This window comes from Bombina bombina, chromosome 3 (genome assembly GCF_027579735.1).
Source record: "Bombina bombina isolate aBomBom1 chromosome 3, aBomBom1.pri, whole genome shotgun sequence".
NCBI classification, from domain to species: Eukaryota; Metazoa; Chordata; class Amphibia; order Anura; family Bombinatoridae; genus Bombina; species Bombina bombina.
This window is the reverse complement of record NC_069501.1, coordinates 1,045,166,843-1,045,190,037: the sequence shown is the minus strand read 5'-3', so window position 1 is coordinate 1,045,190,037 and position 23,195 is coordinate 1,045,166,843. Positions and strand designations below refer to the sequence as shown.

The 23,195-nt window shown below is 42.0% G+C and overlaps 1 protein-coding gene across 1 annotated transcript in view; it reads left to right on the top strand.

Moving 5' to 3' along the window:
- NCKAP1L (NCK associated protein 1 like) overlaps nucleotides 1-23,195 on the top strand; it is a 605,812-nt gene that overhangs the window by 423,618 nt on the left and 158,999 nt on the right. The gene's annotated exons all lie outside the window — the stretch shown is intronic.

Here is a 23,195-nt window from a genome sequence, read left to right as displayed (position 1 = left end):
TGCAGTGTAACCCAGCCTCTTCCTAACTAGAAGTGCCAAGGACAGCAGTGGCTGCCAGGGAAAACAAACTTAGGCATAGCACAGGATCAGGTAGTACCGAGGAGGGTCTGTGGGGCATGAGATTGCTATTGAGTGCTATGCTGCCTAAATCACTCTGGGAGGAGGGTGTGGATGAGCTGGGGTCAGCCGCATCAAGTGACAACAGCTATGTGTGCAAATTTCTGTGCATGATTCCAGGATCCCTAGAAGTTAGAACACATTCTGTGAGAGGTTTGTTTTTCACAACGCTATATTTTTTAATTTTTACTTTACAAGTTCTAGTGCTTGGTAGTCTGTAGCATATAAAATAAATTACTAAAATATTGACATAGGCAAAAAATGACAGTTCAACTTCTCATTAAACTAAAAAAGCTTAAATGAAATTTAGTAGGCATGTGGCACACGGCAGAACTGCGCTCCCTAAAGGGACGATACTAAACAGGTATTAAAATGTATCCTCACCTGTGTGGCCAAAAATCCTAGCACTGGCTCTGTACCAGTTCTATTTTTCTTATTACAATCAAAATTCCTCAATACACATTTTAAGAGGCAACTTATCACTTATAGAATTAAACAGATTAAAAGGACTTGATAAACCCCTAGACAACACTTCTCCACTTATCACAGAGTAGCTCAAAAGTCTGTAATTGTAACACTGGTTTTGTGCATGAACATGCTCACATTACCCCTTAGCACAGAAAGAGGTTGCACTCCAATATAATGACAAAAGCTAACAATTTATTGTAGCAATCTCTTTCTGTGCTACTGGATTTCATAAAGGGTTTTTGGGAAAACCCAGAGAGTTGGCACCCTATAACTATTACCTTGATTGATAACATTTTGGTGTGCAGGTCTGAAACTGTGTATTACATGTGACATTACCCCACCATAGTGATTGACATTAGAAAACAATCTTACAAAACAAATACAATTTGTCAATTAAAATATATAAGGCAATAAATTGATTAAAATATATCCTATATAATAAAAGGCAAAAGAGAGGGGGAGAAAAAGCAAAAGAGAGGGGGAGAGGAGAGAGATAAAAAGAGAGAGGGGAAGAGATAGAGAGTGCACAAAGAGAGGGGGAGAGAGAGAGAGCAAAAAAAGGGGGAAGAGAGAGCAAAAAGAGGGGGGTGCAAGAGCAAAAGAGGGGGGGGGAGACCAAAAGAGGGGGTGAGACAGCAAGGAGGGTGGAGATAGAGAGTGCAAAAGAGAGGGGGAGAGTGAGAGTGGAAAAGAGAGGGGGAGAGAGAGGGCAAAGAAAAGGGGAGAGAGAGAGTGCAAAAGAGAGGGGGAGGGAGCAAAGAGAGAGAGAGAAGAGCACAAAAGAGAGGGGGGAGAGAGAGAGCAAAAGAGAGGGGGTGAGAGAGAGAGCACAAAAGAGAGGAGAGAGAGAGAGCAAAAAAGAGAGGAGGAGAGAGAGCGCAAAAGAGAGGGGGAGAGAGAGCAAAAGTGAAGAGGAGAGCAAGCAAAAGAAGGGGAGAGAGCAAAAGAAAAGGGGAGAGAGAGAGTGCAAAAGAGAGGGGGGAAAGAGCAAAAGAGAGTGGGAGAGAGTTCAAAAAAAGATGGGGAGAGAGAGAGCGCAAAAGAGAGGGGGAGAGAGAGCAAAAAAGAGAAGGGGAGAGAGAGCAAAAGAGAAGGGGAGAGAGAGAGTAAAAGAAAAGGGGAGAGAGAGAGCAAAACAGAAGGGTAGAGAGAGAGCAAAAGAGGAGGGAGAGAGAGCAAAAGAGGGTGGAGAGAGAGAGCGCAAAAGAGAGGGGGAGAGAGAGTGCAAAAGAGAGGGAAGAGAGAGAGCAAAAGAGAGGGGGGGAGAGAGAGCACAAAAGAGAGGAGAGAGAGAGCAAAAAAGAGAGGGGGAGAGAGAGAGAGTGCAAAAGAGAGGAGAAGAGAGAGCGCAAAAGAGAGGGTGGAGAGAGAGAGCAAAAGAGAGGGGAGAGAGAGACGCAGAAGAGAGGAAGTGAGAGCAAAAGAGAGTGGGAGAGAGAGCAAAAGAGGTGGAAAGAGAGCAAAAAAAGGGGGGGAGATAGAGCAAAAGAGAGGGGGAGCAAGAGTAAAAGAGGGGGGAGAGAGAGAGCGCAAAAGAAGAGAGGGGAGAGAGTTTGCAAAAGAGAGGGGGGAGAGGAGAGCAAAAAGAGAAGGAGAGAGAGCGAGCAAAAGAGAAGTGGAGAGAGAGCAAAAGAGAAGGGGAGAGAGAGAGAGCAAAAGAGCAGGGGAGAGAGAGCAAAAGAGGGGGAGAAAGAGCAAAAGAGGGGGTAGAGAGCGCAAAGAGAGGGGGAGAGAGAGAGCACAAAAGAGAGGGGAAACGAGAGATCGCAAAAGAGAGGGGGGAGAGAGAGAGAGCAAAAGAGAGGGGGAGAGAGAGCAAAAGAGAAGGAAAGATAGCAAAAGAGAGGGAAGAGAGCAATAGAGGGGGAGAGAGAAAGCAAAAGAGGGGGAAGAGGAGAGAAAAGAAAGGGGAGAGAGAGCAAAAGAGAGGGGGGGGAGCAAGAGCAAAAGAGGGGGGAGAGAGAGCAAATGAGGGTAGAGTGAGAGAGTGCAAAAGAGAGGGGGAGGGAGTGCCAAAGAGAGGGGGAGAGAGAGAGCAAAAGAAAAGGGGAGAGAGAGAAAGTGCAAAAGAGAGGGGGGGAAGAGAGAGCAAAAGAGAGGGGGGAGAGAGCAAAAGAAAGGGGGAGAGAGAGCACAAAAGAGAGGGGAGAGAGAGAGAGCAGAAAAGAAGAGGGAGAGAGATCGCAAAAGAGAGGGGGGGAGAGAGAGATCGCAAAAGAGAGGGGAGAGACAGAGCACAAAATAGAGGGGGAGAGAGAGCAAAAGAGAGGGGGGAGAGAGAGAGCTAAGAGAAGGGGCGAGAGTGAGAGCAAAAGAGAGGGGAGAGAGAGTGCAAAAGAGAGGGGGAGAGATCAAAAGAGAGGGGGGAGAGAGCACAAGAGAGGGAGGAGAGAGAGAGCAAAAGAGAGGGGGAGAGAGAGAGCACAAAAAAGAGGGGGAGAGAGAGAGCAAAAGAGAATGGGAGAAAGTACAAAAGAGAAGGGGAGAGAGAGCAACAGAGAAGGGAGAGAGAGAAAAAAAGAGGGGGAGAGAAAGCAAAAGAAGGGGAGAGAGATGAGCGCAAAGAGAAGAGGGACAAAGAGAGAGCAAAAGAGAGGGAGAGAGAGAGCAAAAGAGAGAGGGGAGAGAGAAAGCAAAGAGAGGGGGGAGAGAGAGCAAAAGAGAGGGGAGAGAGAAAGAGCTAAAGAGAGGGGAGAGAGAGCGAAAGTAAGGGAAAAGAGATCAAAACAGGGGGCGACAGAGAGAGAGTAAAAGAGAGGGGGGAGAGAGTGCAAAAGAGAGGGGCGGAGAGAGTGCAAAAAAGAGGGTGAGAGAGAGCAAAAGAGTGGGGAGGTGAGAGCAAAAAGAGGGGGGGGGAAGAGAGCAAAAGATGGGAGAGAGCAAAAGAAGGGGGAGACAAAGCAAAAGAGAGGGGGGAGCAAGAGCAAAAGAGGGGGGAGAGAGAGCAAAAAAGAGGGGGAGAGAGAGCGCAAAAAAGAGGGGGAGAGAGCGCAAAAGAGAGGGGGAGAGAGAGAGCAAAAGAAAAGGGGAGAGAGAGAAAATGCAAAAGAAAGGGGGAGAGAAAGCAAAAGAGAGAGGGGAAGAGAGCAGGGGGAGAGAGAGAACACAAAAGAGAAGGAGAGAGAGAGCAAAAGAGAGGGGGAGAGAGAGAGCACAAAAAGAGGGGGAGAGAGAGAGCAAAAGAGAAGAGGAGAAAGAGCAAAAGAAGGAGAGAGAAAGCAAAAGAGGGGGAGAGAGAGAGAGCGCAAAAGAGAGGGGGGAGAGAGAGCAAAAGAGAGGGGGGAGAGAGAGCAAAAGAGAGTGAAGAGAGAGCGCAAAAGAGATGGGGGAGAGAGAGCAAAAGAGAGGGGGAGGAGAGAGCTAAACTAGAGGGGGAGAGAGAGCGAGGAAGAGAGGGGGAGAGAGAGCAAAAGAGGGGAAGAGAGAGCAAAAAGAGGGGAGAAGGGGAGAGAGAGCAAAAGAGGGGAGGAGAGAGCAAAAGTGATGAGAGAGAGTGCAAAAGAGAGGGAAGAGAGAGATAGAAAAAGAGAGGGTGGGAAGAGAGAGAGAGCAAACGAGAAGCGGCTGGAGTGGGAGAGCAAAATAGGGGGAACAGAGAGCAAAAGAGGGGGGAGAGTGGAGAAAAAAGAGGGGTGAGAGAGAGCAAAATAGGGGGAGAGAGCAAAAGAGGGGGAGAGATAAAAAAACAGGGGGGGATAGAGCAGAAGAGGGGCGGGTGAGAGAGAGCAAAAGAGGGGGGAGTGAGAGCAAAAGAGGGGGGAGAGAGAGCAAAAGAGGGAGAGAGACGAGCCACAAAAGAGGGGAGAGAGAGAGCAAAAAAAGAGGGAGAGAGCAAAAGAGGGGGGAGATAGAGCAAAAGAGGGGGGAGAGAGAGAGCAAAAGAGGGGGGATAGAGAGCAAAAGAGGGGGGGCGTAGTGAGCAAAGAGGGGGCAGTGAGAGCAAAAGAGGGGGGAGAGAGAGCAAAGACGGGGAGAGAGAGAGGCAAAAGAAAGGGGGGAGAGAGAGCAAAAGAGGGGGGGTAGGGAGAGCAAAGAAGGGGAGGAGAGAGCGCAAAAGAGAGGGGGGAGAGAGAACAAACAAGAGGGGGAGAAAGAGCAAAAGAGAGGGAGGAGAGATGGAGAGAGAGAGCAAAAGAGGGGGGAGAGAGTGCAAAGAGAGGGGAGAGAGTGCAAAAGAGGGAGGAGATGAGAGCAAAAGAAAAAGGGAGAGAGCACAAAAGAGCGGGGGGAGAGATAGTGCAACAGATAGGGGGAGAGAGAGAACGCCAAAGAATGGGGTGAGAGAGGAGAGCAAAAAAGAGAAGGGGAGAGAGAAGAGCCAAAAGAGAGGTGGAGAGAACGCAAATGAGAGGGGGAGAGAGCACAAAAGAGAAGGGGGGGGAGAGAGCAAAAGAGAAGGGGAGAGAGAGAGCAAAAAGAGGGGGAGAGAGGAGAGAGAGCAAAAGAAAGGGGAGAGAGAGCAAAAGAGGGGAAGAGAGAGAGTGCAAAAAGAAGTGGAGAGAGCGCAAAAGAGAGGGGGGAGAGAGCGCAAAAGAGAGGGGAAGAGAGAGAGCAAAAGAGAAGGGGAGAAAGTACAAAAGAGAAGGGGAGAGAGAGCAACAGAGAAGGGGAGAGAGAGAAAAAAAGAGGGGGGAGAGAAAGCAAAAGAAGGGGAGAGAGAGAGCGCAAAAGAGAAGAGGGACAAAGAGAGAGCAAAAGAGAGGGGGGACGAGAGAGCAAAAGAGAAGGGGAGAGAGAGCAAAAGAGAAGGGAGAGAGAGTAAAAGAAAGGGGAGAGAGGAGAGGCAAAACAGAAGGGTAGAGAGAGAGCAAAAGAGGAGGGAGAGAGAGCAAAAGAGGGTGGAGAGAGAGCGCAAAAAGAGAGGGGGAGAGAGAGTGCAAAAGAGAGGGGAAGAGAGAGAGCAAAAAGAAAGGGAGAGGAGCGCAAAAGAGAGGGGGGAGAGGAGAGCAAAAGAGGGGGGAGAGAGAGAGCAAAAGAAAGGGGAGAGAGAGCAAAAGAGGGGAAGAGAGAGAGTGCAAAAGAAGTGGGAGAGAGTGCAAAAGTGAGGGGGAAGAGAGAGAGAGAGCAAAAGGAGGGGGAGAGAGAGCGAGAGCAAAACGAGAGGGGGAGAGAGAGAGAAAAGAGGGGGGGAGAGAGAGAGAAGAAAGAGAGGGGGGAGAGAGAGAGAGTAAAAGCGGGGGAGAGGAGAGAGCAAAGAGAGGGTGAGAGAGAGCAAAAGAGTGGGTGGAGTGAGAGCAAAAGAGGGGGGGGGGAACGAGAGCCAAAATATGGGAGAGAGAGAGCAAAGAAAAGGGGAGAGGGAGAGCAAAGGAGAAGGGGAGATAGAGCAAAAGAGAAGGGGAAAGAGAGCAAAATAAAAGGGGGAGAGAGCAAAAGAGAGAGAGAGCGCAAAAGAGAGGGGGGAGAGAGAGAGAGAGCAAAAGCCGAGGGGGGACAGAGAGAAGCAAAGAGAGGGGGAGAGGAGAGAGAGAGCGTAACACGAGAGGGGAGAGAGAGAGCGCAAAAGAGAAGGGGACGAGAGAGCCAAAAGAGAAGTGAGAGAGAGATCAAAAGAGAAGGGAAGAGAGAGCAAAAGAGGGGGAGAGAGAGCAAAAGAGGGGAAAGAGAGAGCTCCAACAGAGGGGAGCGAGAGAGAGGCAAAAGAGAGGGGGAGAGCGAGCACAAAAGAGAGGGGGAGGAGAGGAGAGCAAAAGAGGGAGGGAGAGAGAGAAAAAAGAAGGGGGGAGAGAGAGCCAAAAGAGAAGGGGGAGAGAGAGATAGAAAATGAGAGAGCGGGAAAGAGAGAGAGAGCACAAACGAGAGGGGGAGAGAGAGAAAAAGAGGGGGAGATAGAGCAAAAGAGAGCTAGTCCCCCTCTCTTTTGCACAGTCCTAGTCATATGCAAACAACAGTGCATAATAAATAAAATGCTTTACCATGGTTTAAAGGAGTCCAAAAAATATAGAAATAAAAGAAAAAGGAGCCCAAATGGTATAATACAGTCATATTGCAAAAGTTTAGGCACCCCTGACAATTTCCCATGATTTTCATTTATAAATAATTGGGTGTTTGGATCAGCAATTTCCATTTTGATCTATCAAATAACTAAAGGACACAGTAATATTTCAGTAGTGAAATTAGGTTTATTGGATTAACAGAAAATGTGCAATATGCATCAAAACAAATTAGACAGGTGCATACATTTGGGCACCCTTGTCATCTTTGTTGATTTAAACAGTTAGGGTGTCGTCCTCCTATGTAGGTGCGCTCAGAGAGCCAACAAAAGATGGTAGTCCCGACGGCTTCCAAAATCGAAGAAACCCAGGCTGCTCTTCCAATATAGACAGGGTAAGTGGTATCTGTAGCGAAGGCTAGAAGGCGCCAAATAGGGTGATAATGCTACAAACAAATATAATGGCAAAGTGATAAAGAATTATTAATCACACCAGCCGAGCGGCACTGGATTGTGCCTCTCACAAGCGGACCGGGACCTCAGCTTCGCCCGGAAGACACCAACCAAGGCAAAATCCAATCGATGGTCAGGAACCACGACCTCCTACCCCGACACAGCCAATCAGGGCCCGAAGACGGCAACACACCTTCCTTTCGAAACCTACGGGTCTCTACACTCCCAGCTGGGAATAGATGATGCACCACAGAAGGAATTGTTAATAGTGCCGCATCTGGCCAAATGGGAAAGCTCAGGCACCACGTCAAGGTCCTTTCCATTGAAAGGACCTTGACGTGGTGCCTGAGCTTTTCCCATTTGGCCAGATGCGGCAGCATATTCAACAATTCCTTCTGTGGTGCATCAATCTATTTCCCCAGCGGGAGTGTAGAGACCCGTAGGTTTCGAAGAGAAGTGTGGTGCCGCTTCGGGCCCCTGATTGGCTGTCGGTAGCGTGTTCCTGACCATCGATTGGATTTTGCCTTGGTTGGTCTTCCGGGCGACGCTGAGGTCCCGGTCCGCTTGTGAAGGCACAATCCAGTGCCGTTCGGCTTGTGAGTAATATTCTTTATCACTTTGCCATTATATTTGTTTGTAGCGTTATCACCCTATTTGGCGCCTTCTATCCTTCGCTACAGATACCACTTATTTTGTTGATTTGAATAGCTGTAACTACCTAGCACTGATTAATTGTAACACACAATTGGTTTGGTGAGCCAATCAAGTCTTGAACTTCATAGACAGGTGCATCCAATCATGAGAAAAGTTATGTAAGGTGGCCAATTGCAAGTTGTTGTTCTCTTTGACTCTCTTCTGAAGAGTGGCAACATGGGGGGCTCAAAACAACCCTCAAATGACCTGAAAACAAAGATTGTTCAAGATTATGGTTTAGGGGAAGGCTACAAAAAGCTATCGCAGAGATTTAAGCTGTCAGTGTCCACTGTGAGGAACATAGTGAGGAGATGGAAGACCACAGGCACAGTTCTTGTTAAGGCCAGAAGTAAAATATTGGAGAGCGCCAAAGGTAAAGGTATGGTGAGAACTGTCCAAAAACAGCCCACAGCCCACCTCCAAAGACCTACAACATCATCTTGCTGCAGATGATGTCACTATGCATCGTCAAACCAATTCCAGCGTATGGGAGAGTGATGCGGAAGAAGCCTTTTCTGCATACCACGCCACCACACGCCACCACAACAGAGTCGCTTGTAGGTATGCAAAACACACATTTGGACAAGCCAGCTTTATTTTGGAAACAAGGTGCTGTGGACTGATGAAACAAAGATTGAGTTATTTGGTCCATAACAAAGGGCGTTATGCATGGCGGCAAAGAAAACAGCGTTCCCAAGACAAGCTCTTGCTAGTCACAGTAAAATTTGGTGATGTTCCCATCTGGCTGTGGGGCTGTGTGGCCAAGTGCCGGTACTGAGAATCTTGTTAAAGTTGATGGGTGCGCATGATTCCACTCAATATCGAGCAGATACTTGAGAATAATGTTGAGGAATCAGTCACAAAGTTGAAGTTATGCTGGAGCTGGATATTTCAACAAGACAACGACCCAAAACACTGCTCAAAATCGACTTTGGCATTTATGCAGCGGAACAAGTACAATGTTCTGGAATGGCAATCCCAGTCCCCAGACCTGAATATTATTGAAAATCTGTGGGGTGATTTGAAGCGGGCTGTCCATGCTCGGCAACCATCAAACCTAATTGAACTGGGGATGTTTTGCAAGAGGAATGGTCCAAAATACCCTTCCATCCAGATTCCAGACACTCATTACAGGCTATAGGAATCTCTAGAGGCTGTTATTTCTGCTAAAGGAGGCTCTACTAAATATTATTGTGATATTTCTCTTGGGGTGGCCAAATTTATGCACCTGTCTAATTTCATTTTGATGCATGTTGCACATTTTCTGTTAATCCAATAAACCTAATTTCCCTACTGAAATATTACTGTGTCCTTCAGTTATTTGATGATCAAAAATAAAATTGCTGATCCAAAACACGCCCATTTATTTATAAATGAAATCATGGAAATTGTCAGGGGTGCCTAAAATTTTGCATACGACGGTATATCAAAGCAATGTTTAAAATCGTCAACAGTGAGAAGAATCCAAAGCTTCTGGAATATTATGCAGCTCCCCAGCCTAGCTGTATTACTTAGGCAAATTCTGTTATGGATAAAGGCCACACACTGTCTTTTTAATTTAGGTGAACATCTGTTTAAGGAGGAGTTTTATGTATGTTCTGTTTATTTAGAAGGTCGGTGTCACAAATTTTATATTTAATGAAACAGTAGTGCATATTAATACACTTTTACACTAGGCCCTATTACATGTGATATGTGTGTTATTAGCCTTTTTAGGTTAACTGAGGTGGTTTGTGGAAATTTTCATGATTTGACACTTTTTTGTACAACATTAGTATCTCTTCAAACCTTTTTTATATAGGCAGTCATTCTCCACTTATAACATACAGATACATCAGAGTATATTTAGGTTGAAAACACTCGTCTGATGTATCACATTACCGGAGAGCTGCAAACTATACCAGAAGGCCTTTGTTTACACATGTCAAGGTGACAACTGTCACATAAGTGCGATTATTCTATCTGTTGACAATATATATAAATAAATAAATATGAGCTTGTCATTTTCTGATAGCTGTAATATTATACATGGGGCAAAGAAATGGAAGAAAATGGAAATAATGCATTGTCTTTATTGCATACATGTTTGTTATGCAGTTCTACTGTATTTAATAATCATATTGTATCATATTCATACAAACCATTTCCCTCTTTTTATATTAGTAATATATTTGCAATGCTTTTTTATCCATTCTTCTTGATCTGTTTTATTCTTGGTATTATTAGTAGTCATTTTATTCCACTGGGATTTACTTTAGTCATTTGTAATATTAGTCCAGTTAGAAGCCCTATTGGAAGTAAAGTCATAAATCATATAGATTACTTTCCCTGTTAATTATAAACACCATTTGGAAATTGTGGTATTTGAGAAATTGATAAATCGTTAAATGATGGTGCAATCATAATATTTGTATAACATTTGTGTTCCCACTAGAAAGGATTCAGAGTGCCCAAACCTCAGCTGTTAACCAATAACCAGAAACCAATTGATTATCATTATTATTACTTAGCCTGCTTAATGGTACTGTATAAAATGTATTGGCCTCAGAAGGATGATAGGCTGAGTGGGCCCTGCTGGTTTACTAGTTATGTCCTGACACTGACCTGGTGAAACTGAATGGCCTTTATAGTCTATACCATCTTGACCAATCTATTATTTTATTGTTTTCTTTATATTGGGCTGGATTTATAGACACATGTAAGGCTGCCTAGAGACATTTTTGTAAAGTCAAAGCCATGTTCCAAATTTATTGACCCTCACTTCACCTATCTTTCTAAGTATGGGCTAGATTACGAGTGGATTGCTATCTGTTGTGTGCAAGCGATATTGGTTTTTATTGTCTTTTTGCGTTCAACGGAAATAGTGCTTATTATAAGTTGAAAGTAAACACCATGGGGCCTATTTAACAAAGGTCTGTCGGACCTGATCTGACAGTGTGGATCAGGTCCGACAGACCTCGCTGAATGCGGAGAGTAATACGCTCTCCGTATTCAGCATTGCACCAGCAGCTGTTGTGAGCTGCTGGTGCAATGCCGTCCCCTGCAGATTCACTGCCAATCGGCCGCCAGCAGTGGGTGTCAATCAACCTGATCGTACTCGATCAGGTTGAATTGCGGTGATGTCTGTCCGCCTCCTCAGAGCAGGCGGACAGGTTATGGAGCAGTGGTCTTTAGACCGCTGCTTCATAACTAGTTTTTCTGGCTTCAAGCTCCGTACGGAGCTTGATAGATATGCCCCAATTTACGCTCTTTGGGCTCGTGTGACACGAGAGCTTGCATAAAAAGTCATAGAAGAAAAAAGTTGCATAAAGCACAACATAAATACACTAAAAAGTACAATTATACTCATATAAACACTATCTGCTAAAAATATATATTAAAAAAAGTTGTAAGGGCTCAAATATTTATGGTATAAGGGATGGAAAGGGCTTTGTTTTTTTACATATATATATTTATGCATACAGAGGGGTCTATTTATGATAGTGCGGATGGACATGATACAATGTAGCGTATCGTGTGCGCCGCACATTGATAAATGCCAACAGCATACTCTGTTCTTGTAAACTGCTGGTGCAATGCCGCCTCCTGCAGATTTGCAGCCAATCGGCCGCTAGCAGGGGTGTCAATCAACCCGATCGTAGTGGACAGGTTATGGAGCAGCGGTCTTTAGATTACCCCGGAAACACAGGGCATCAAGCTCCGTACCCCAGAGACATAAATATGTGTATGTATGTATATATATATATATATATATATATATATATATGTACATATTTATTTACATATTTATGTGTTTTACTGTATATGTACTGTAATTGTTATTGTAAATACATATTTCTATATATATCTATACCTATATATCTATTACTATAGATATATAGGTATAGATATCTATTTTACATTAACAGTATCAGATATATATATATATAGAAATACATATTTAATAATAAAAAATGACTTTATTTTCTATTAATGTAAATATGCGTAACGCCCATCAGGGTTCGCGATTTAGGTCTAAACACGTTTGGGTTAGCACACATGAAGAACTGCTAACTTCAATGCACGTTCTTTAAATATTAAATATAATTATTCAATTATTATAAATTAAAAATGATTATACATTAAAAATAATATACATTCTATGGATTGTTTAGATTTTTTACAGTATGTATAATAATTTGTAATACTTATTATAATATTTTTTTATATTTTAATATTTAATATTTCAACAATGCACATTGAAGTTAGCAATTCTTCATGTGCGCTAACCCGACTGCATTCGTCCTAAATAGCGAACTCTGATGCACCTTTTACATACTTAACATTATTAGAAAATAATGTAATTTTTATTATTAAATATGTATTTCTATATATACTGTATATATTGTTAAAGTAAAATAGATACTCAGTAAACATAAATGTACATAAGTGTAGAATATTCACCTGTTTAGTTATAGGAAAGTGTTCTCTATTGGATAGAACAATAGGCATCTTAGAAACGTTGCACACAGAATGAGAGGCTGACCGTGTGCGTTCTGGTGGTATGATCAGGGTTTTTCACCTTGGCCAAACATGTAGAATTCTTAAAGACTCTACCATGAAGTTTCCAGTCTTGCTGTTGTGTCCTGCTATTTCAAAGCTGATGAGGTTGTGGCTCCCCCCCCCCCCCAATTTTAATTAATTTGTTTTGTAAGGTTTTTAAGATTTTTTAGGATGCCAGTATCCTTCAATGTGGAACTTATTTTATGTAGCAAGAAGTAAACAGTTGTGAGATATAGGTGGCCCCACAGATTACAATGGAGCTAAACTTGGAACTCGCAAATAGGAAAAGGACAATTCCATCATTTTTACGTTTTGATGTTGCTGCAAGTTTTCTTTTTCTGCAAGAAAATATTTTTACGAATGGGTTTTTATTGAATATAAAGGGACACTAACATCAAAATTAAACTTTCATGATTCAGATAGAGCAGCAGTTTTAAGATATTTTCCAATTTGTTTCCAATATTAATTTTTACAGTCTTTATATATGCACACATTCTGAGGCCCTTGCTCCTACTGAGCATGTTCAAGAGTTATTGAGGCTCACTTAATCTCTGTTTTATAGTCCTTTGCTAGTGGGCTTCCTGTAATTTACGTATTTAATTGTATTAATTGGCTAAATGCATGATAAAAAAAATGAGAACATAACAATGGAAAACACAACTGCATGTTGATAATGTTGATAATAAAGTTTAAAAATTCAATATTGGCAGGGCTGCCATTAGAAATGTTAGTGTTACTAAACCATTGGTCGGGGGTTGCCACAACCTATGAAAATAGCACTTTCTAGAGAGTCACTGCACATTATGATATTCAGAAGTACCCTGACACTCAAATATGTATTCCATATTCTGGGGGGCGGAGCCAGGCGAGAAACAACATGGCCGCATAAATATGAGCTTCGTGCAAACACAAGCTAAAGAAAATAAACCGAGAGGTCCAAGACAACTCTTCACATATCTATCTCCCCACACATCACCTAAGTTCACTGGGGATCCTCCTGGGAAGCTGTTACACATGAGTTTCAAGACAGAGGAGCTACTGCGCCATTGCGGCCTCACAGCAAGCCAGACTAGCACTTATATTTTGATAGCCGCAACTTGCGGCAGACATCACTGCGCGATTGACAACGGCCACTATATTTTGACTTTAAGTGACTCTTTGACCGCTCCACAGCCGTGATTATTAAACTGAAGCCTAATCTGCAAAAATAAGTGGACTCAGGCATTAGAATAGTCGCGACTTCGCAACTCTCCAGCTTACCCTAAATAACCATTGGAGAAAATACGCTGCCAGCAATAATGGACCCACAAATAGAGCTGATCACTTGGTGCTTTGCTCGATTGGCACTTTAAATTACTTGAAAGAGAGCTGGAGAGGGCTTTTTTGAGTTATTCGTTGGTTAAGGACCGTGCAGAGGGGAATTCTACAAACATGATGACCCAGCAAGCAGACTTCACTCTGGACACTTATCAACATATAAATATGAATACTGGCGTCCAATCTTGCTTTGAGGTATGTGATATAAAGCCAGGAGTGACTGCCATGAATGATACACAGAAGCCTTATGGTCGGGAGAATAGTTACACTGCCACAAGATTCATGTATGGCCATAACGTACTAGACTTCTTGGCTGTTAACATGTGTTTGCTTCAAGCTCCTTTTGAGATATTGAAGGGGGCACAGGAGCAAGATTCAGGTCCCACCATCTTCACTAATGATTCCATTTTGTGGCAGGCATGGAGGTTTGGGAGCCAAGATTATCGGCATCCAATACTGCTGGGAGACTTATTGCAAGCAAGTATCTGTAATACCAGGACTCTATTAAGAATTGGGAATTAGGTTCAAGTTCCACTCAGTCTCACAAAATAGCGGAATTAATAAAATAATCCCTGTTCTGCTCATAGACTGAGGGCCCAAAAGGGAATAGCAGCAATGTGTTGCAGAGATTGCAAACTGTCTCTTTAAATATTGGTGCTTTGAGCTGTAACCACTCCAAATAGCAAGGTATAACAAACACTCCCAGTGTAGCAAAGTTATCAACAGACAGGATAACATAAATCAATCACACTCAATATTGCATATTATTTGTATTCCAGTTAATATGGATATCAGAAACAATGGTGCAGTCTCTTTATAAACAGATGCAGCAAGTTCAGGATTAATTACAGGAATGTCTAGAGAATGCAGGCAATATATAAATCAAGTCTTGCAAGGCGAATGTGCAGAGTTTTAGAAAACAAGTTTAAAGTAATCTCACCCCAGGAGTTGCAGTTCGTTTGGCAGCTACAGTGTGATGAGAGACAGAGAGAGGTGCTGTGAAATCCGTTTCTGTGTAACAGCTTGCAGACAGTCAGGAAGTGCTGGAGAGCAGGAGGAGGTGCCAGTAAGGAAGGTAAGACTTACAATTCCAGCAGGATATCCAGGAATTTGCCTGTGAAAGGAGAGGTAAGGTTTACCTTAACAGAAGCTCTTACTTCAGACTGCCAGGGCAGAGAGAGCTTAATGCTGCAGCAGTAGTTGTTTTCCAGGTTACAGCTGACAAAGGAGAGATGGTAAATTAAGTGGAGGCTTAGCTGAACTACTTAGACAGTAGTTAATGTGATCCAGGTATCAGAAGACAATACTAAGCAAGAGAGGTTGGGGGAGGAGACTTTTATAGGGTTCAGATACAGGATTTAAAGGGATATACATGACAGAACCCCCCCTGCAAGGAGCCACTCTGGGCTCAGGGTCCTGGGACGATCGGGGTTCCTGCGGTGAAATAAAGAAACCATTCGAGGAGCAGAGAGGTTGGAAGATGGCTCCCAGGAATCCTCCTCATGAGAATAACCCTTCCAATGAATAAGATACTGCAGAGTGTCACCATGATATCTGGAATCCAAAATGGAATGAATTTCATACTCAGGTTCAATGGTATAAGTAGGTGTGAAAGCTGAACCAGTAACTGGAGGCTTGTCAGAAGTATAAGGTTTGAGAAGGGATACATGGAATGAAGGATGTATCGGTAGAGTTTCAGGCAAATCCAAAATTACAGAATTAGGATTAATAATTTTAACAATGGAAAAAGGACCAATATAGAGGGCTCCGAGTTTTCTTGAAGGATACTTGAGTCTTAAATGTTTAGTGGAAAGCCAAACAAAATCACCCACCTGATAAGATGGAGAGACACGCCTTCGTAGATCATAATAAACCTTTTGGTGGGCTTGAGCGGTCTTGAGATTGTCTTGAATCACAGTAAAATGTTGAGCTAGTTCATTCACCATGTCATTAACCAATGGGGAAGTACTCTCTTCTCTGGGATATAGATGAAATCGGGGATGAAAACCATAGTTAGCGTAGAATGGGGACATCTTAGTTGATGAATTTAATGTATTGTTGAAAGCGAATTCAGCCGTGGGTAAAAGAGAAAACCAATTATCTTGTAGTTGAGTGCAATAGCACCTTAAATACTGTTCGAGAGTCTGATTTGTTCTCTCGGTCTGGCCGTTTGTCTGGGGATGATAGGAAGTGCTGAGCCGAGGTTGAATTTTTAGAATGTGGCAAAGCTGGGTCCAGAACTTGGAGGTAAATTGCGAACCCCTATCTGAAGTGATGGTATCCGGAAGACCATGTAATCTGACAATATGTGTGAGAAAAAGTTGAGCAGTTTCTGAAGCAGTGGGTAGCGAATGTGATGGGAGAAAATGTGCCATCTTTGTAAATAAGTCCACTACAACCATTATACAACTAGGTTGTTTGACGGAGGTAATTCTACAATGAAATCCATTGCAATGTCCTTCCATGGTTTATTTGGTATGGGTAGAGGCATGAGGAAACCATAAGGATGTGCTCTGTCGTTTTTGACTTTGGCACAGGTATCACAGGACTTAATGAAGTTAGTAACATCAGAATTCATAGCAGGCCACCAGAAGTCTCGTCTAAGTAACTCAATTGTTTTATGTATACCAGGATGTCCAGATACAATTGAGTTATGTGTTGAATTGAGTATTTCAGTACGAAGTTGTAAAGGTACATATACCTTTCCTTGGTGATAATATAGGTCATCTTTACCTTTCTCAAGGATGCTAGTAGGCAGATCTTGATCTTGTTGTTGGGCTAGTCTTAACTGAGTTGAAGAATCGATACTTAAAGCGATGAACCTCTCTTGAGGTATTACGGTTGACTCGGGAACAGCAAAGGTGGGTCTTGGATCTTTCCTCGACAGAGAATCGGCCTTTCCGTTTTTACTTCCAGGACGGAATGTGATATTATAATCAAACCTGGAGAAGAACAAATTCCATCTAATCTGGCGTGCAGACAAGGTCTTATTAGTTTTTAGATACTCTAGGTTTTTGTGGTCCGTGTAAATTAGTATAGGATATTTGGTGCCCTCAAGTAGGTGTCTCCAAAATTCTAGTGAGCTCTTAATTGCCAAGAGCTCTTTCTCACCAATCGGATAGTTGACTTCAGAACTGGTCATAATTCTTGAGAAAAATCCAACTGGGTGAAGAGGATCTTTAGGAGACATGCGTTGGGACAAAATAGCTCCCAAGGCATAATCTGACGCGTCCACTTCTAAGACATATTGTAATTGGGGATCAGGAAATTTAAGGATAGGTGCTGTAGTAAAAGCTTTCTTTAATTTATTAAATGCTGTATTAGCCTGTGAGGTCCATAAAAATGGAGTATGGGAACCTGTGAGAGCAGTTAAGGGTTTAGCTATTAGAGAGAAATTTTTTATGAATTTTCTATAAAAGTTCGAAAATCCAATAAAACACTGTACATCTTTCTTAGTTTTGGGAATGGGCCATGATGCTATAGCCTCTACCTTTTTATTCTCCATCTGTATGCCCTGAGGAGATATATGGTATCCCAAGAAAGAGATAGTATCAGTATTAAAGATACATTTTTCTGGTTTGGCAAACAATGAGTTTTGTCTCAGTCGCTGTAACACAGTTCTAACATGTGATATGTGTTGGTCTAATGTTTTAGAGTAAATGAGTATGTCATCAAGGTACACAATCATATACACATCCAAGAGGTCACGAAACAAGTCATTGATGAAACTCTGAAATGTCGCTGGGGCATTACATAGCCCAAACGGCATGACCGTATACTCAAACAATCCATATCTTGTTCTAAACGCAGTCAGCCATTCATGTCCAGCTTTTACTCTTATTAAATTGTATGCCCCTCTTAGGTCAAGTTTTGTAAATATCGTAGCTGCCTGAAGTCGTTCTATTATTTCAGGTATGAGGGGGTAGCGGGTATCTGTTTTCTCTTGGTTCGTTTGTTCAGTTCCCTATAGTCAATTATAGGTCTTAAGGTGTCGTCTTTATTACGAACAAAAAACATACCTGCCCCAGCGGGTGACGTAGAGGGCCTAATAAAGCCCTTTCTTAGGTTATCATCAAGGTATTGTTTTAAATGTACTAGCTCTGGTTCTGACAGTGGATATATATGCCCATAAGGAATATCAGAACCTGGTAGGAGCTCTATTGGGCAGTCATATGTTCTATGAGGTGGTAACCTCTCTGCTTCTACTTTATCAAATACATCTGAGTAGTCAGAATAACAGTCAGGAATAAGATGTTGTTCTGACGTGGTCTGAAGAATATGTGTGGATGTAAAACAAGTGTTAGTGCAATACTCAGAAATAAAGTTTACCTCTGAAGTATTCCACACAATATGTGGTTCGTGTGTTTGTAACCACCGTAAGCCTAGTACAATAGGAAAAAGAGGAGAGGCTATAACATCAAAGGTAACATGTTCCCTATGACCTGAAGTAGTGGTCATTAGAAGAGGTGTGGTATGGTGAGTGATTGGCCCAGATGAAATAAAAGAACCATCTATAACACGGATGGCAAGTGAATCACCTCTTTTTATTAATGGAATATCATACAACTCTGTGAAAGACTTATCTATTAAATTACCAAAAGTTCCAGAGTCAATAATTGCTTGGGTCTGTATTCTTTGGGTTTCCCACTGTAGAGTAACAGAGAGATTACAATGAGTATTAGAAAATGTGCTATTTGTACAGATAATATTACTAGAATTTCTCTTACCCTTCTGTTTAAGAAGACTTGGGCATTCTTTGACAGAATGTGTCTTTGCTGCACAATATAAACATAAATTGTTTATCCTTCTTCTATTTTTCTCTTCAGCAGAAAGTGGTCCTTTAGTAAAGGCCACTTCCATTGGTTCATCCAAATGTAGAGTGGGGTTTGGATAAGCAGATGTGGGAGGCCTTTTCCAAGTATGTTCTGTGGGAGCTTTTTCATATCTGCGCTCTCTTAGACGGCGATCAATAGTAACCACTTGGGTCATAAGGGCATCCAGAGTGGTTGGCATAGAACCCCGGGCTAGTTCATCCTTTATTAGATCTGATAACCCTTGGCATACTGGAAAAATAGAGCTGCCTCATTCCAGAGGGTGTCAGGTGCCCATCTTTTAAAATCTGAAATGTAATCTTCAGCAGGGCGTTTGTTCTGTTTTAGAGCTTTAAGGGCTATCTCAGCGGTGCTCTGTTTGTTCTTGTCTTCATAGAGAAAAGACATTTTATCAAAGAACAACTGAAGTGAATCCAACACTGGATCGTTGGTTTCGAAAAAAATTAGTAGCCCAAGTTTTAGGTTCCCCTTTAAGATATGATATCACGGTAAGAACCTTGATACGATCAGTGGGATATGTTTTAGGTTTGAGTGAAAAATATAACAAACAGGAGTTTTTAAACTCCCTGAAAGAGTTCCTATCACCTGTGAAACCTTTCAGGGGGACAAACCTGAGGTTCAGGCTGAGTCTCAGATACTGAAGGTCTTTTATCAATATGATCTCTGATTACAGTACGTAAATATTGATTCTCAGATTGGATCTCTCTTATCCCCTGTATTAAGAGATCCATATTCTGAGTGAGAGCATTCACCTTATTTGTAAGGTCTGCTATTTCCATTATAATTCCTTTTAGGGCTTAGTATTTTGTAATACCAGGACTCTATTAAGAATTGGGAATTAGGTTCAAGTTCCACTCAGTCTCACAAAATAGCGGAATTAATAAAATAATCCCTGTTCTGCTCATAGACTGAGGGCCCAAAAGGGAATAGCAGCAATGTGTTGCAGAGATTGCAAACTGTCTCTTTAAATATTGGTGCTTTGAGCTGTAAACCACTCCAAATAGCAAGGTATAACAAAACACTCCCAGTGTAGCAAAGTTATCAACAGACAGGATAAAATAAATCAATCACACTCAATATTGCAGATTATTTGTATTCCAGTTAATATGGATATCAGAAACAATGGTGCAGTCTCTTTATAAACAGATGCAGCAAGTTCAGGATTAATTACAGGAATGTCTAGAGAATGCAGGCAATATATAAATCAAGTCTTGCAAGGCGAATGTGCAGAGTTTTAGAAAACAAGTTTAAAGTAATCTCACCCCAGGAGTTGCAGTTCGTTTGGCAGCTACAGTGTGATGAGAGACAGAGAGAGGTGCTGTGAAATCCGTTTCTGTGTAACAGCTTGCAGACAGTCAGGAAGTGCTGGAGAGCAGGAGGAGGTGCCAGTAAGGAAGGTAAGACTTACAATTCCAGCAGGATATCCAGGAATTTGCCTGTGAAAGGAGAGGTAAAGTTTACCTTAACAGAAGCTCTTACTTCAGACTGCCAGGGCAGAGAGAGCTTAATGCTGCAGCAGTAGTTGTTTTCCAGGTTACAGCTGACAAAGGAGAGATGGTAAATTAAGTGGAGGCTTAGCTGAACTACTTAGACAGTAGTTAATGTGATCCAGGTATCAGAAGACAATACTAAGCAAAGAGAGGTTGGGGGAGGAGACTTTTATAGGGTTCAGATACAGGATTTATAGGGATATACATGACAGTATCTCAGAAGTTCTTTGGTACTACTTGTTGAAAATTGGCATCAGTTGACTTTCTATGAGACATGGAATAGGCTGAAATAAGTTTAAATAATTTCCTCACAAACTTACCATACTCATATGGTTAGATATCTTGTGGCACTTTTATGATGGCATTCAATGTTTGGGCGATACAGTACCACAACAATATATAAGTTGGGAGCAACAGTATAACCTATATTCATTTCTTCTTCTAACAGTCAGACAATGTTACCATAGAGAGGCTAAATTACACAGATGTGTGTGTGTATATATATATATATATATATATATATATATATATATATATATTAGGGCCTTATTTAACCTGATATAATCATTCACAGTTTTTTCTACTGCTCGCCTAATAACCTTAAATATTAAAACTAGAGGCAACTCTTTAATGTGGTCTTATTTTACTAGCTATATATAGCTCCTGATATCACAGTAATAACAGAGAAATAACTACGTTCTTTATCTAGAATTCTTTTGACAGATGTTATAGTTTCCATTATTATACATCTCTATACATCACAACAAATGTATAGCTTCCATAAGAGATTATCCTAAGTAGTTTTCATTGGAATTTTCCAATGTAAATCTAGTACGTGGCTTAACAGCGGCTCTAGAGCAGCTATTATATGGTACAATTCTAATCCCTAAATGTGCTGCTACATGTGTGGAATTATTTAAAGACTCTACACTTATATACTTAGTTTATCACTAATTGTACCTACTTCTTAGAGACATGGTTGCTCATGTGTTATGATTCCAATTTGTATAATTGTGTTTTCTTGTGACATATTCACCTAAAATGTTAATACCGTTAGGTAAGCTATTTAGTATGCTTATCATTTGTGTATATATATATATAATTACAGCACATAATTGCTCCGATGGTGGGTGTCTTTTGGCACCCTCTAAAAATGTATTCATCATATGTACCATACGTCCTTGTACATCTAAATGTTCTCTTAGATAGCTTGTATATGTGTCATCATCTGTGTCAATATTTGTGTGCAGCACTTGAAAAGTTATGTCTTACTTATAATATCATGTGAATTAACCTGTTTTGTTGTATCTTGGTTTGGCAGGGCTTGTGTTATTTCTAGTTGTGGTAGATTCCTGCTTACTAATACAGTCATCTGTTGCTGGGTATAGGGCCCATACCCAGTCGGCAGGGTTTGATTGGATGAGAGAATGGAAAATAGCAGTCTTTGTAGTACTAGCTGTTTCAACCATATTTTTATACTGCAGCAACATAGTCCTCAATATATTCCACTATCATTGATAGTGATTTATTCCCCTGAGTTTTCCCCATTCATATAGTATCTAAAACAACTGCACTTTAGCCATGGGCTAACATAAGCCACAATATACTCTATCATTTCAGAAGCAGTCTTAGAGGCCCATTTATCAAGCTCCGTATGGAGCTTGAAGGGCCGTGTTTCTGGTGAGTCTTCAGACTCGCCAGAAACACAAGTTATGGAGCAGCGGTCTAAAGACCGCTGCTCCATAACCCTGTCCGCCTGCCCTGTCCACTCCGCAATTAAATCTGATCGAATACGATCGGGTTGATTGACACCTCCCTGAGCATATCGCTCTCTGCATTCAGCGATGTCAGTCGGACCTGATCCGCACTGTCGGATCAGGTCCGACAGACATATGATAAAAAGTCCTCATAGTCTCACAATCTATGTATAGGTTACCTCCATTTTGATCTCAACCACTTAATCATTAGAATTTAAACAGATATAATGCAATAAGCCCAATAGTACCCCCTTCATAAACAGGCCCTATAAGAGTTATTTCATATAGTTAATTGGCCGGACTCCTACCCTCCACTATATAGTGCTCTGGTTATCTTTTATTTTAACCAGAGACTTATATAGCGGTTTCCCTCGATATATACCGCACTTATTATCATACAGCTAGATTACAAGTTATGCGCGCTATAGCAAAATTAATGAACGCAACAAAAGTTGCGTTATTTCACCCTCTATAGCGCATCCATTACAAGTTTTCAAACAGCTGGCTTGTGCGTGCGATATTGTTGTGTTGAGCTCCATAGCACACACAATCCAAGCGCTGTTTTGACGTGCTCATGCACACTTTCCCCATAGACATCAATGGGGAGAGCGGGTTAGAAAAAAGCCTAAAACCTGAGATCACGGAAAGAAAAGCTCTGTAACGCAGCCCCATTGATGTCTATGGGGAAAAAAAAATATTCGTTTAAACCTAACACCCTAACATAAATCTCACGTCTAAACACCCCTAATCTGCTGCCCCCGACATCGCCGACACCTATTTAATGTTATTAACCCCTAATCTGTCGCTCCCGATATCGCCGCCACCTAAATAAAGCTAGTAACCCCTAATAGCTAATCTGCACCTAACACCCTAACATGAACCCCGAGTCTAAACACCCCTAACCTTACACTTATTAACCTCTAATCTGCCGCCCCCGCTATCGCTGACACCTGCATTATATTATTAACCCCTAATCTGCCGCTCCGTACACCGCCGCAACCTACATTATACCTATGTACCCCTAATCTGCTGCCCCTAACCTCACCGACCCCTATATTATATTTATTAACCCCTAATCTGCCGCCCCCAACCTCGCCGCTATGTTACCTACACTTATTAACCCCTAATCTGCCAACCGGACCTCGCCACCACTATAATAAATGTATTAACCCCTAAACCGCCGCACTCCCGCCTCGCAAACCCTATAATAAATATTATTAACCCCTAATCTGCCCTCCCTAACATCGCCGACACCTAACTTCAAGTATTAACCCCTAATCTGCCGACCGGACCTCGCCGCTACTCTAATAAATATATTAACCCCTAAAGCTTAGTCTAACCCTAACCCTAACACCCTCCTAAGTTAAATATAATTTTATTCTTACGAAATAAATGAACTCTTATTAAATAAACTATTCCTATTTAAAGCTAAATACTAACCTGTAAAATAAACCCTAATATAGCTACAATATAACAAATAATTATATTGTAGCTATTTTAGGATTTATATTTATTTTACAGACAACCTTGTATTTATTTTAACTAGGTTATTTAAAATAGTTATTTACTATTTAATAGCTACCTAGTTAAAATA